This window comes from Mytilus californianus, unplaced genomic scaffold (assembly GCF_021869535.1).
Source record: "Mytilus californianus isolate M0D057914Y unplaced genomic scaffold, xbMytCali1.0.p SCAF_13, whole genome shotgun sequence".
Lineage (NCBI taxonomy): Eukaryota > Metazoa > Mollusca > Bivalvia > Mytilida > Mytilidae > Mytilus > Mytilus californianus.
The window spans coordinates 38,043,252-38,056,823 of record NW_026262615.1 but is presented as its reverse complement, the minus strand read 5'-3'; positions in this window follow the sequence as shown (position 1 = coordinate 38,056,823).

Here is a 13,572-nt window from a genome sequence, read left to right as displayed (position 1 = left end):
ACTATATTTGTTGTATGGAAGAATTGTTAGCTGTACATGCCTGCCTAGCATGGTTCATCTGACCTTGACCTCATTTTCATGGTTCATTGGTCAATGTTTAGTTTACTTGGTTAATGTTAAGTTTATGTGACAGTTGTAATAAAGCTTTATATTTAGGACTATCAACATAATATCAATGATTAGTAAAGAAGGCGAGACATTTCAGCGTGTGCACTCTTGTTTAAAATTGGTCTACATTAAGGTCCAAAGGGTCCAAAATTAAACTTAGTTTGATTTTAACAAAAATTGAATTCTTGGGGTTCTTTGATCTGCTGAATGTAAAAACATGTGTTTAGATTTTTTATTTTTGGCCCAGTTTTCAAGTTGGTCCAAGTTGGGGTCCAAAATTAAACTTTTTTTTATTTCAACAAAAATTGAATATATGGGGTTCTTTGATATGCTGAATCTAACCATGTATTTAGATTGTTTATTTGTGGGCCCCGCTATCAAATTGGTTCATATTGAGGTGAAAAGGGTCCAAAATTTAACTTTGTTTGATTTCATCTAAAATTGAATTATTGGGGTTCTTTGATATTCCAAATTTAACCCGTGTATTTAGATTTTAAATTTTGGGTCATGTTTTTGTCGAGCCTGCGACTTTTGTCGCAGAAAGCTCGACATAGGGATAGCGATCCGGCGGCGGCGGCGGCGGCGTTAGCTAACTTCTTAAAAGCTTTATATTTTAGAAGGTGGAAGGTCTGGATGCTTCATACTTTGTATATGGATGCCTCATGTTACGAAGTTTCCGTCAGTCACATGTCCAATGTCCTTGACCTCATTTTCATGGTTCAGTGACTACTTGAAAAAAAAGTTAAGATTTTTTGTAATGTTAGATTCTCTCTTATTATAAGTAATAAGATAACTATATTTGGTATGTGCGTACCTTGCAAGGTCCTCATGCCCGTCAGACAGTTTTCACTTGACCTCGACCTCATTTCATGGATCAGTGAACAAGGTTAAGTTTTGGTGGTCAAGTCCATATCTCAGATACTATAAGCAATAGGTCTAGTATATTCGGTGTATGGAAGGACTAAGGTGTACATGTCCAACTGGCAGGTGTCATCTGACCTTGGCCTCATTTTCATGGTTCAGTGGTTATAGTTAAGTTTTTGTGTTTTGGTCTGTATTTCTTATACTGTATGCCATAGGTCTACTATATTTGGTGTATGGAATGATTGTAAGGTGTACATGTCTAGCGGGCAGGTGTCATCTGACCTTGACCTCATTTTCATGGTTCAGTGGTCAAAGTTAAGTTTTTGAGTTTTGGTCTTTTTTTCTAATACTATGTGCAATAGTTCAACTATATTTGGTATGTGCGTACCTTGCAAGGTCCTCATGCCCGTCAGACAGTTTTCACTTGACCTCGACCTCATTTCATGGATCAATGAACAAGGTTAAGTTTTGGTGGTCAAGTCCATATCTCAGATACTATAAGCAATAGGTCTAGTATATTCGGTGTATGGAAGGACTGTAAGGTGTACATGTCCAACTGGCAGGTGTCATCTGACCTTGACCTCATTTTCATGGTTCAGTGGTTATAGTTAGGTTTTTGTGTTTTGGTCTGTTTTTCTTATACTGTATGCCATAGGTCTACTATATTTGGTGTATGGAATGATTGTAAGGTGTACATGTCTAGCGGGCAGGTGTCATCTGACCTTGACCTTATTTTCATGGTTCAGTGGTCAAAGTTAAGTTTTTGAGTTTTGGTCTTTTTTTCTAATACTATGTGCAATAGTTCAACTATATTTGGTATGTGCGTACCTTGCAAGGTCCTCATGCCCTTCAGACAGTTTTCACTTGACCTCGACCTCATTTCATGGATCAATGAACAAGGTTAAGTTTTGGTGGTCAAGTCCATATCTCAGATACTATAAGCAATAGGTCTAGTATATTTGGTGTATGGAAGGACTGTAAGGTGTACATGTCCAACTGGCAGGTGTCATCTGACCTTGACCTCATTTTCATGGTTCAGTGGTTATAGTTAAGTTTTTGTGTTTTGGTCTGTTTTTCTTATACTATATGCAATAGTTCAACTATATTTGGTGTATGGAAATATTTTATGATCTATTTGGCAGTCACGCAGGTTTTATTTGACCTTGACCTCATTTTCAAGGTTCATTGCTCAGTGTTAAGTTTTTGTGTTTTGGTCTGTTTTTCTTAAACTATAAGCAATAGGTCAACTCTATTTGTTGTATGGAAGAATTGTTAGCTGTACATGCCTGCCTAGCATGGTTCATCTGACCTTGACCTCATTTTCATGGTTCATTGGTCAATGTTTAGTTTACTTGGTTAATGTTAAGTTTATGTGACAGTTGTAATAAAGCTTTATATTTAGGACTATCAACATAATATCAATGATTAGTAAAGAAGGCGAGACATTTCAGCGTGTGCACTCTTGTTTTAAATTGGTCTACATTAAGGTCCAAAGGGTCCAAAATTAAACTTAGTTTGATTTTAACAAAAATTGAATTATTGGGGTTGTTTGATATGCCAAATCTAACCGTGTATTTAGATTTTTGATTTTGGGTCCTGTTTTTTTTAAATTTGTCTACATTAAGGTCCAAAGGTCCAAAATTAAACTTAGTTTGATTGTAACAAAAAATGAATTCTTGGGGTTCTTTGATATGCTGAATCTAAACATCAAAACTTTGTTCAATTTCATCAAAAATTGAATTATTGGGGTTCTTTGATATTCCAAATCTAACCGTGTATTTAGATTTTTAATTTTGGGTCATGTTTTTGAAATTGGTCTACATTAAGGTCCAAAGGGTCCAAAATTAAAGTTTGTTTGATTTTAACAAAAATTGAATTCTTGGGGTTCTTTGATATGCTGAATCTAAACGTGTTTAGATTTTTGATTATGGGCCCATTTTTCAAGTTTGTCCAAGTTGGGGTCCAAAATTAAACTTTGTTTGATTTCAACAAAAATTAAATATATGGGGTTCCTTGATATGCTGAATCTAACCATGTATTTTGATTTTGGACATTGGTCCATAATAGGTAAATTTAAAAAAATCAAGTTCTTAGACCACATTCCTTCTGTGTCAGAAACCTATGCTGTGTCAAATATTTAATCACAATCCAAATTCAGAGCTGTATCAAGCTTGAATGTTGTGTCCATACTTGCCCCAACTGTTCAGGGTTCGACCTCTGCGGTCGTATCAAGCTGCGCCCAGCGAAGCATTTTATTGTAGATGGGACTTTCTCCTATAAGCAACATGGCCACCATATTTGAAGAATGATGGTAAGGTGTAAATGTCAAACTGGCATGGTTCAAATCACATTATCTCATTTTCATAATTCATTGGTCGATGACAAGTTTTCCTGGTTTTGTCCTACCGAAGGTCGGTGGATCTCCCCAGGCACTAGCTTCCTCCAACAGAAACTGACCTCCACTGAATAGCACAATAGTGCTGAAAGTGGCGTTAAACACCAATTGATAAATCCTGGTTTTGTCGGTGTATTGGATACTTAAGCCATAGGTCAACTAAATTTGGTGTATGGAATGATTAATTGTAAGGTGCACATATCTGTCTGGCGGTGTTCATGTTACCTCAACCTGATCTTAATCCAAGGTCAATATTTAGTTTGGCACAACTGATTTCTTTGTGCTTTTTTGTTTCTACTTGGTACTGTATAGTTTCTCTGGGTAATGGCACATTGTATACTTTGGTTAAATTGTTTAGGTTCAGGATCGGAATTTTTCAGAGCTTAGTGTAACCTCACTTCCTGGTTCATTGGTCAATGTTAAGATTTTGTGGTTTGATCTGTTTCACGGGTACTAGAATCGATATGACCACTAATTTGTTGTATGTAATGATTGTAAGGTGACATAAAAATAAGAAGAGATATATTGGATTGCCAATAGACATTAACGGAAAGTCTCGGTACCGACTCTTGACAAGTAAAATGAAGGGGGTCGTCTCAAAATAAAAAAGTACTAAATAATTAGCTTTTCAAGGTAAAATTTGCAAAGAACAGTTAAACAAGATTGTACATAACGATTTATTTAATCATATTAGGTTTGTCTTCTGTTTACAAATCCTGCACAAGTCTCCACAATTTGTCTGAGTTTTTGTCTTGGGTGCCTCCACAAAGTAAATATCACTTTATATTTTTTTAGGTCACCCATGGCATTTTCGATAAGAATTCTATATTCTGCAATGATTCTATTAAAGTTTCGACTCTTGCGTTTCTGGTGATCACCTTACTGTTGATTTGCTGCCGCGTAAATGGCGTAATTACGGGATGCCGATTTGGATAAATTTTATCTCCTAAGGGAGCTACCATTTGATTTTTATGGGGGGGCTAGGATGAAAAATTTTGTCCTGCCTTTTTATTTTTCCCTCTATTTGGTCCTGTCTTTTTATTTTTCACTCTATTCGGTCCTGCCTTTTTTTTTTAGTTTACCCTGACTTTTTTATTTAACTAAAATGTCATCCTGCCTTTTTTTTTTTTGCAAATAATCTCATCCTGCCTTTTTTTTTACTCCAAACTCCTGTCCTGCCTATTTTTTTCAAATTTCATCCTAGCCCCCCCATAAAAATAAAATGGTAGCTCCCTAACAGCACACATTCTTCTGGAAAATTTAGCTGTGCCTCGGGTCCAATCTGTCTCATCATCTTATACTGCTGCGCATGATTTTGGTGGCCTAAAAATCCGCTTTCGACAAGGCAAATGTTTCCCTCGTTGTCAACTATCACTTGCGTATGTATGGCGTGGTAGTGACGATGACCTGAAAAATACAGTTTTCTTGCAGCTCAATTTGTGGCCTATATACATGTATCGCTACAGAAAAGATGTCGATTGCACCGACAGCAGCAGGGAGTTTAGGCCAAATACATAAAATGTACCCCGTTTTCCTCTCCATTCGTTCACAGCAGGCCACTGCACGAACGACTCCAAGGCTCTTTGAAATATTGGCATGCATATCACAAACTAGTCAAAACATTTACTAAATTTTATCATCGGTACAAGGACATCATTCGTAAATATAAATCAAAATGCAGACATCTTATACGTACAGGTATTTCACATCCAATATTTTATGGTAATATTCTTTACAAAGCACAAAAATGTCGGCATTCACCTCAAAACCTAACCAAACCTTTAAACTGACATGACTTTGAAAGTTTAAACAGACTTATTCGGAAAGGATATATTTACGATACTGTTGTCAAGTCATTAAGGATTGCATATTTTGGTATGAATATTGATTCACTCATAGGGTCTTTGCATCGAAAATAAACACATTTATTCTAAAACCAGTTGTTGGCATGATACGGGTTATGTTCTCATATATTTTATGATGGTATGATACTTAACCCCTAACGGGAGGGATTGTACTTGATTTTCATATGATGAAGACATAATCTCTCCATCAGTTTAATTGAGGTTTGGAGCTGGCATGTCAGTAACTGCTAGTAGTCCTTTGTTCATTTATGTATCATTGTCATTTTGCTTATAGTTTCTTTTGTTACCTATTCTGACATCGGACTCGGACTTCTTTTAAACTGAGTTTTAATTTGCGTATTGCAATGTGTTTCTTTTTCTACATTGACTAGAGGTATAGGGGGAGGGTTGAGATCTCACAAAACATGTTTAACCCCGCCGCATTTTTGCGCCTGTCCCAAGTCAGGAGCCTCTGGCCTTTCTTAGCCTTGTATGTTTTTTAATTTTAGTTCGTTTATATGTTTATATGTTTTGGAGTTTTGTGTGACGTCTATTTTCACTGAACTAGTACACAATTTTATTTAGGGGCCAGCTGAGGACCACCTCCGGGTGCGGGATTTTCTCGCTGCATATAAGGCCCATTGGTGGCCTTCGGCTGTTGTTTGCTCTTTGGTCGGGTTGTTGTCTCTTTGACATATTCCCCATTTTCATTCTCAATTGTATTAATTTCGACTTGAATTGTGGCAACACTTACATTAAAAATAAACGAGAGAACATGGTATGATGGATACGACCGAAGCCACATAATAATATACAACATGACCCGATTCTTCTGAAATAATTTGTAGGGTCTCCCAGTATCTTGTGAAAATGAGTCCTTGACAAGCTGCAGAGCATCGATCATTATTTCAGGGGTTTCACCGATAGCAAGATAAAAAGAATATCTGTGCTCAGAAAATTGAGTAAATACATCATTTCCACTCATTTCTTCTATTGCATCACCCTTAATTGTACGACGAAGATCCAATAAAGGGTCCGGGGGGAGGTCGAATAATTGAGAGAATGATCTGAACCAATAGTTGAAGAAACTTCGTTGAATCATGAGAGTGAAGATTTAAAACTGGAAAAATCTCAAGAAACATTTGTTTTCTAACAGGATCCATTGTTATCTACAATATAATTATAGAAATTAACTTTCGAATAGGTAAGCATACATCTACATGTCGTTTGAAACGAACCAAAACTTGGCAGAAATTTTCCTGGGTTGCCATTTTCCTTTTTCAGAATGGCCGCCCCAGCTTTTAAATTGTTGGCACATATTTTCAAGTTATATGGCCAGCACTGATTATATGAGCTTGACGACATATCCGATTGAAATGTGCCATTACGAAAACTCTGGATTCAAATTTTGATTCTTATTGTCGATGGAGCGATAGTATGCTCCGTTTATGGACTCATTATGAATCAAGTGCGCCGCTAAATTAACTTTTGAGACGACCCCTGTAATTTTTGCTGTCAGAGTCGGAGTCAACAGTGGGAACCGAGACTTTCCGTAAATCTCTATTGAGACAACTATCCAACAAAGTTCATATGAAGTGGATGTAAGCAATTAAAGGCAACTGTACGGCCATCAACTATGAGAAAAAAAACAATACCGTATAGTCGACTTTAAAAGGCACCGTCATGAAAAATATGAAACAATTCAATTTAGAAAACTAATGGCCTAATTTATAACAAAACAATTTACGTAAAACAAATATAACCGACCTGAACCAACAACCACTGAACTACAGGCACATATAGAATGTGACCGGGTTAAACTTGTTGGCTAGCACCAAACCCTCCCCTGACATGGGACAGTGGTGCAACAGTACAACTTAAAAAAAACCTATAAAATTCAATTGAAAAGGGATTACATTTTTAACGCATCAGATCGATACAAAGCAGAAGACATCTAACGAAAACACAGACCGGACGTGGCAGCGGATATACACATCCCACAAAAATAAAGAAACTTAAGTAAAGGTCTGAGATTACTGATAGCTAGTTCAAAGCCAATAACAAATAGTAACCATGTATCTAAGACTACATCAATATCAATCAGTTCACTTCCAACATCCGATAGATTTAATTCAAAGACGTCATTAACAGTGAGAAATTATCATGACCTTGTGCAATGCCAAAAGATAGGTATTGACAGATTGTAGTACCGGTGAATGTACATTTGTGTATAACAACAATTTTTAGTCTGCTTTTAATTTACTGGTTAACGAAATCAATTTTTATACCAATAAAATCATTATTCAAAGATCGAGTTATAGTGTTGAATTGGTAACCTTTTACAATGTTTAGAGAAAGTTTATTTAAAGGATTGGTAAGTTTACCCGGATCATATCTAAATTTCTGGGCTCGGTAATCAGCATCCCCGTAAAAATTAGGATGTACTATTCCGTTTGAAATAAGTTTTCTGCAAGTACATCCAAACTGGCAAACCAAATCTTTGTATCTATGGAAGAATTTAGCAAAGGTTTTAAGTAATTTATGGTAACGAAATCCCGGACTTAAATATATTCCAGTAATACATAGATTACGGTCATTGAAATCCAAGACGCTACTGAAAACACGGGCATAGCGAGTTCTGATATATTAACACCGTACGACGGTGCCAAAGTAACATCACCGTCCAAAAAGGAATGGGAAAGAAAAATCGTCCCTTTTGTTGTAAATTTTAGTGTAGGGTTTTTTGTGTAAAACAGAGATATATAAATCTAGAATAGCACAGTTATTACTGTAACAGTAAATATTTAGTTTATTTGAGGTAAGTTCCTTTGGGTAAATTACGGCAGTACATTTGGAGAATTCTTCATTATTTAACGACAAAATGTCACGATAACAGTAAGTGTTGTTGAATTTAAGAATTAAATCGAATTTAGACGGGTCTTTACTGAGTTTGGCAATAAACTGTGATTCATTACAGTACAAGAACAAGTCTACTCTTAAAGGGGCACAATTTGTACCCATAGGAATACCTCCAACCTGTCGATAAACTGTATTGCCGAAACGTACAGAAATGTTGTCGAGGAGAAAATTTACAGCTTTAATTCTCTCATCAAAGTATATATAGCATATTTACATTTTTCCCCTGTAAAGGGTGAAAAAGTCAAAACTGTCAACCGAATCAAAAGGACCACCAAAAGCACATAATGTATCTAAAACATCCAAAGAATTGTTTACACTCCAAAAATAGTTGATTCCACTATTTTGATTTATTTTATTACAAAGGTTAATAATAAGTTCGTTGATAGAGGCAGAAATGAAACGATACTTTACGGGTTTTTTTGTGTGTAGTTTAGGTAACCAACACATTAATTGTACATATATAGTGGAAATATAGTTTAAAAAACATGTTTAACCCCGCCGCTTTTTTGCGCCTGTCCCAAGTCAGGAGCCTCTGGCCTTTGTTAGTCTTGTATCATTTTTAATTTTAGTTTCTTGTGTATAATTTGGAGTTTAGTATGACGTCCATTATCACTGAACTAGTATACATATTTGTTTAGGGGCCAGCTGAGGGACGCCTCCGGGTGCGGGAGTTTCTCGCTGCATTGAGGACCCATTGGTGGCCTTCGGCTGTTTTCTGCTCTATGGTCGGGTTGTTGTCTCTTTGACACATTCCCCATTTCCATTCTCAATTGTATTCTCTGATTTCACACGAGTATGAAATCAGAGAACTATATTTTAATTAGATTGCTGTGGTAGTGACATGATTATTTACTGTTTGACTGTCTGCGGAGCGTACGGCCTCGAATATAGTTGAATATATAATTTCAGTCATAACAGCCCCACATTGTTGGCTACTTTGTCGGCCGTTACGAACAGAAAACGTTTTGCGAGTACTTGATTTTATTTCTGTAAGTCATGGTTCATCTGAACATGACCTCATTTTCATAGAACATTGTTATAATGTTAAGTTTATGTGGTTCTTGTATAGTAAAACCTTCATAATACAGACTATTAACATAAATTCAATTATAAGTAAAACAGGCGAGACATTTCAGCGTTTGGATTCTTTTTTTTGTACTAATTTTCGATTATTTGTCTATTATATTACGATATAAAATATGGATAGAAACTAAACAGTAAAAATTTATCCGCAATACGATCGAACCCGGTACCGGAAAACTGTTATGACCAGTCCATTGTAAGACTCCTCTTAAGAGTTTTTGCCCTTTAATGATGATATTTTATCAATTTTCAAGTTTTTGCCTTTCATAAAACTTTTACAAATAGATAAGAAACTTTAAATAACAAAAAAGAAAATAAAGGATTTTCAAATAAAACCCCCATGTCCAAAATCGTCTTTCGACTTTTTGTAGGTGGCACTGCCCTAAAATGACTATTTTTACCACTCTTTGTATCATCTTAAAAACTAAAATAGACGAACAGAAAGTTTAAAGAAAGAAAATTGATGAGAAAGACAAGATCTTCAAAGCTTTTAATATAAACGAAATAGTTGGATGACTTATTGCCCTTAAATGACTATTTCTACCATTATTTTGCCCATCAACATGAAAACTATAAAAGGATGGTTAGAAACATGAACAAAAACAATCTAATCAAAATATATATCTAGCATGCGACTTAATCATGTTAATATAGATATACATAAATTTAATTAGATTGGAAAAAAATTATCAGCAAGATATTGGCAGTCGATTACTTTAGGAGTTATTGCTCGTAAATGATTTTTTTCAGCTTTTTCCGATTTGGATGAAAATTATAGAATTTAGAAACTAAAAACTGTATAAGGTCACAGATCAACAAACCCAAAATAGTCAACTCATAGCAATCTAATTAAAATATAGTTCTCTGATTTCGTTATCCTCATATGAGCTTATATATACGAGAACGCGAGTTACTAGTAATATAGATATAAGTTTTATTTAGATTGAACTTATAGGGAGTTGCTGCTCTTGAAGGATGAATTTTGTGTTTAAGATTTAGATAAAAAAAAAATAAACAGAATAAATTGTCAGTAATACAAGATTTACACGCTATAAGGTTTGCCATGATTCATATTCAAGTCTACAAAATCGGAGATTGAATATGCACATATATCCAATTAAGCAACACAGACTCTTTATATTAGATCAACTGGTTTTCGTCTCTTGGCAAAATTCACAGAATACGAGACTTTACGATTACAATGAGACAGCTGTGTAAACTATTTGTAGAAGGCATTAAATTTAGACTATAGAGGACCTGGATGCTTCATACCTTGTATGCAAATACATTACATTGTATGTTACAAAGTTTCCGTCTGTCATATGTCCTTGACCTCATGTGCATGGTTCAGTGACTGCTTTAAAAAAGTACAGTTTTTTTATGTGAAATACTCGCTTATTATTTGGTTACCTATATTTGGTATGTGGCTTCCTCTTAAGGTCTACATGTCTGTTAGACAGGGTCCCCTTACATCGACCTCATTTTATTGATCAGTAGGCATGGCTAAGTTGACGTGGTCAAGTCCGTATCTCGGATGCTATACGCAATAGGTTAACTATATTTGGTGTATGAAATGATAATCAAGTGTAGATGTCAAATTGGCAATTATATAAAAATAAGGAGATGTGGTATGATAGCAATTGAGACCACTACCCGCAAGAGTTCAAATGACGTGGATACTAGCAATTATAGGTCAGCGTACGGCCTTCAACAATGAGAAAAACCTTACCGTATAGTAAGCTATAAAAAGATCCAATAATGAAAAATTTGAAACAATTCAAACGAGAAAACTTACAGTCTAATTTATAGCAATACAATTTACGAAAAGCAAATTTGACAGGCATAAATCAACAACAACCACTGAACAGGGACAAACACATATATACAGAATTTGGCGGGGTTTACATATTTGTGAGCGCTCAACCCTCCGCCAAACCAATTATCAAGATACCACTGTGTAGTATAAATTCATCAAAGGAAAACACACGAAATTAAAAAAAAACAACTTTTGACCATCACAAATTACTGAGGCAGCTTGTTTATTCAAGTAAGGTTAGCCTAAAATATGGTTATCATATTTTCTTCTCTGTCACGATTTGTACTAACTGACTTTGTACGTTTTTTCCAAATAATCTTTTAATCTATTTTTCAACATCACCATGTAAGACGTTTTGTAAAGAATTATTTAAAATGCAGAATAAATTTTAATTCATCTTTCACTTATTACAAATGAAAAAAAAAATCGTTCCGTGCATTAATCCCTTTACTTATATATTTAAATCCGTAGGTATCATATCAACGATGATTCCAAAATTTAATCTAAAATCATTCAAAACATAATTACAACACCAGTATATCTCCTTTTGTGACAATAAATTCATTCGGAGATTACGAAATTGATTTTATTCGCACAACTGGCGAAAGTGTCAAAAATTAAAAAAGAAATATTTATCACATAAGAACGTAATCTTCTAAAGAACATGCGTTCTGACTTTTAAAGGAAATATTGAGCAAGAATGTTTATGAGTTTCTGGATAGGGGTCCTTCATTTCTGTTTTCTTTAATTTTTCAGGTCATTTTTCTCTATTCTTCATATCTTTTGCCCATTATTCTCTATTCTGTATATTTTAGTACCCAATTATTCTGTATTCTTTGTTTTTTGCCCTATTTTTCTCTATTCTTTATATTTTTTTACCATTATTCTGCACTTCTACCCATTATTCTCTATTCAGTACACCCCATCCAGGACCTCGTTTCTATTTGGAATGACCGGGATATTTATATTATCTACACCCACATGTGAAAAGCCTTAATTTCACTCAGTTGCTAGTAGTAGTTATATATACTAACCAGATCATTGCAAAGGCGGAGGAATTACATCCTATCCTCCTTATTTTTCAGCAAGAGTTGAAAGTGGGCTTAACCTCAATACACTAATAGATGTGTCTTTGAATACTTCAATTCGTGTACTTTTTCTCGCTATTACCCACATCCGTTTCTTTACAACTCAAAAAAGGTTCCGTTTTCCAAATTTACAGATCTAACATTGTTGGGCTGATGTTTAGACGAGTTGTATATACAGAATGTACACAGCCATGTATCACCATCACTGCTGGTGATCCGATGGATAAATCTGTTGTAGAGTTGTCACTGGGTCAGACGTACTTATAAATATAATTATTTCTGTGACTGTATCTTGCATTAATTTGTAGGATCCTTTGCAATAGATATTTCAGCTGATCTGTAACAATTCCATCTTCATGCCTTATATATCATGTACTGTATTACGACGCTAGATTAAAACTGACGAGGAAAGGTAACACCCGGCCACCGAAAGCTTTATTATTGTGAAGCCTAGGTGGTGGAGTGGTCTAGCGCGTCGGATACAGTGCAGGCGATTTGGTGTCACGATATTTCAGCAGCATGAGTTTGAATCCCGGCGAGGGAAGAACTAAAATTTGCGAAGGCAAATTTAAAGATCTAACATTGTTGGGCTGATGTTTAGACGAGTTGTATATACAGAATGTACACAGCCATGTATCACCATCACTGCTGGTGATCCGATGGATAAATCTGTTGTAGAGTTGTCACTGGTTCAGACAAACTGAATTATATATATAATATAACCAGTCTAAAAGGGTACAACATCACCAAAAAATAACAATAAAATGAACAAATGTAACTATAAATATTTCAGATAACAGATATCCTTCATCAGTATGATCAAGATGTAAAATGAATCTTATCAATCTATTCTGACTATAAAACTATAGCAATCTTGAATTCTATACACAAAAACTGTTTTACCAGAACATCACAGAGACGCTAGTACAATTCTAAACTTTCCAAACACGGCGCAACGACATACCTAAAATAAAAATAGTAATAATTTGCGATATGAGCTAGCACAACTTAAATTTCCCCGTAAACTGAATTCAATTTTGTTGAAATCAAACAAAGTTAAATTTTGAACTCTTTGGACCTCAATGTGGACTAATTTAAAAACGGGGTTCAAAATAAATACACAGTTAGATTATGCATAATAAAGAACCACAAGAATTGAAGACTTTGAATTAGGCGTCTGTGCGTCCGTCCGTCCGGTCTTGTTAGCGCTCTTAAATGTACAATTCTTGCCAGATTTTTATAAAACTTATATCATAGGTGTATATCAGCAATGTCTCGGACAAGTTCAAAAATCAGTGCGAATGAACTATTTTTAAAAGAATTATTCCGCTTTGAAACATTAATTATATGGAAAATTGCATCGTTAGCGCTCTCATGTGTACAATTCTTGCCAGATTTTTTTGAAACTTGTGTACAATTCTTGCCAGATTTTTTTGAAACTTGTGTACAATTCTT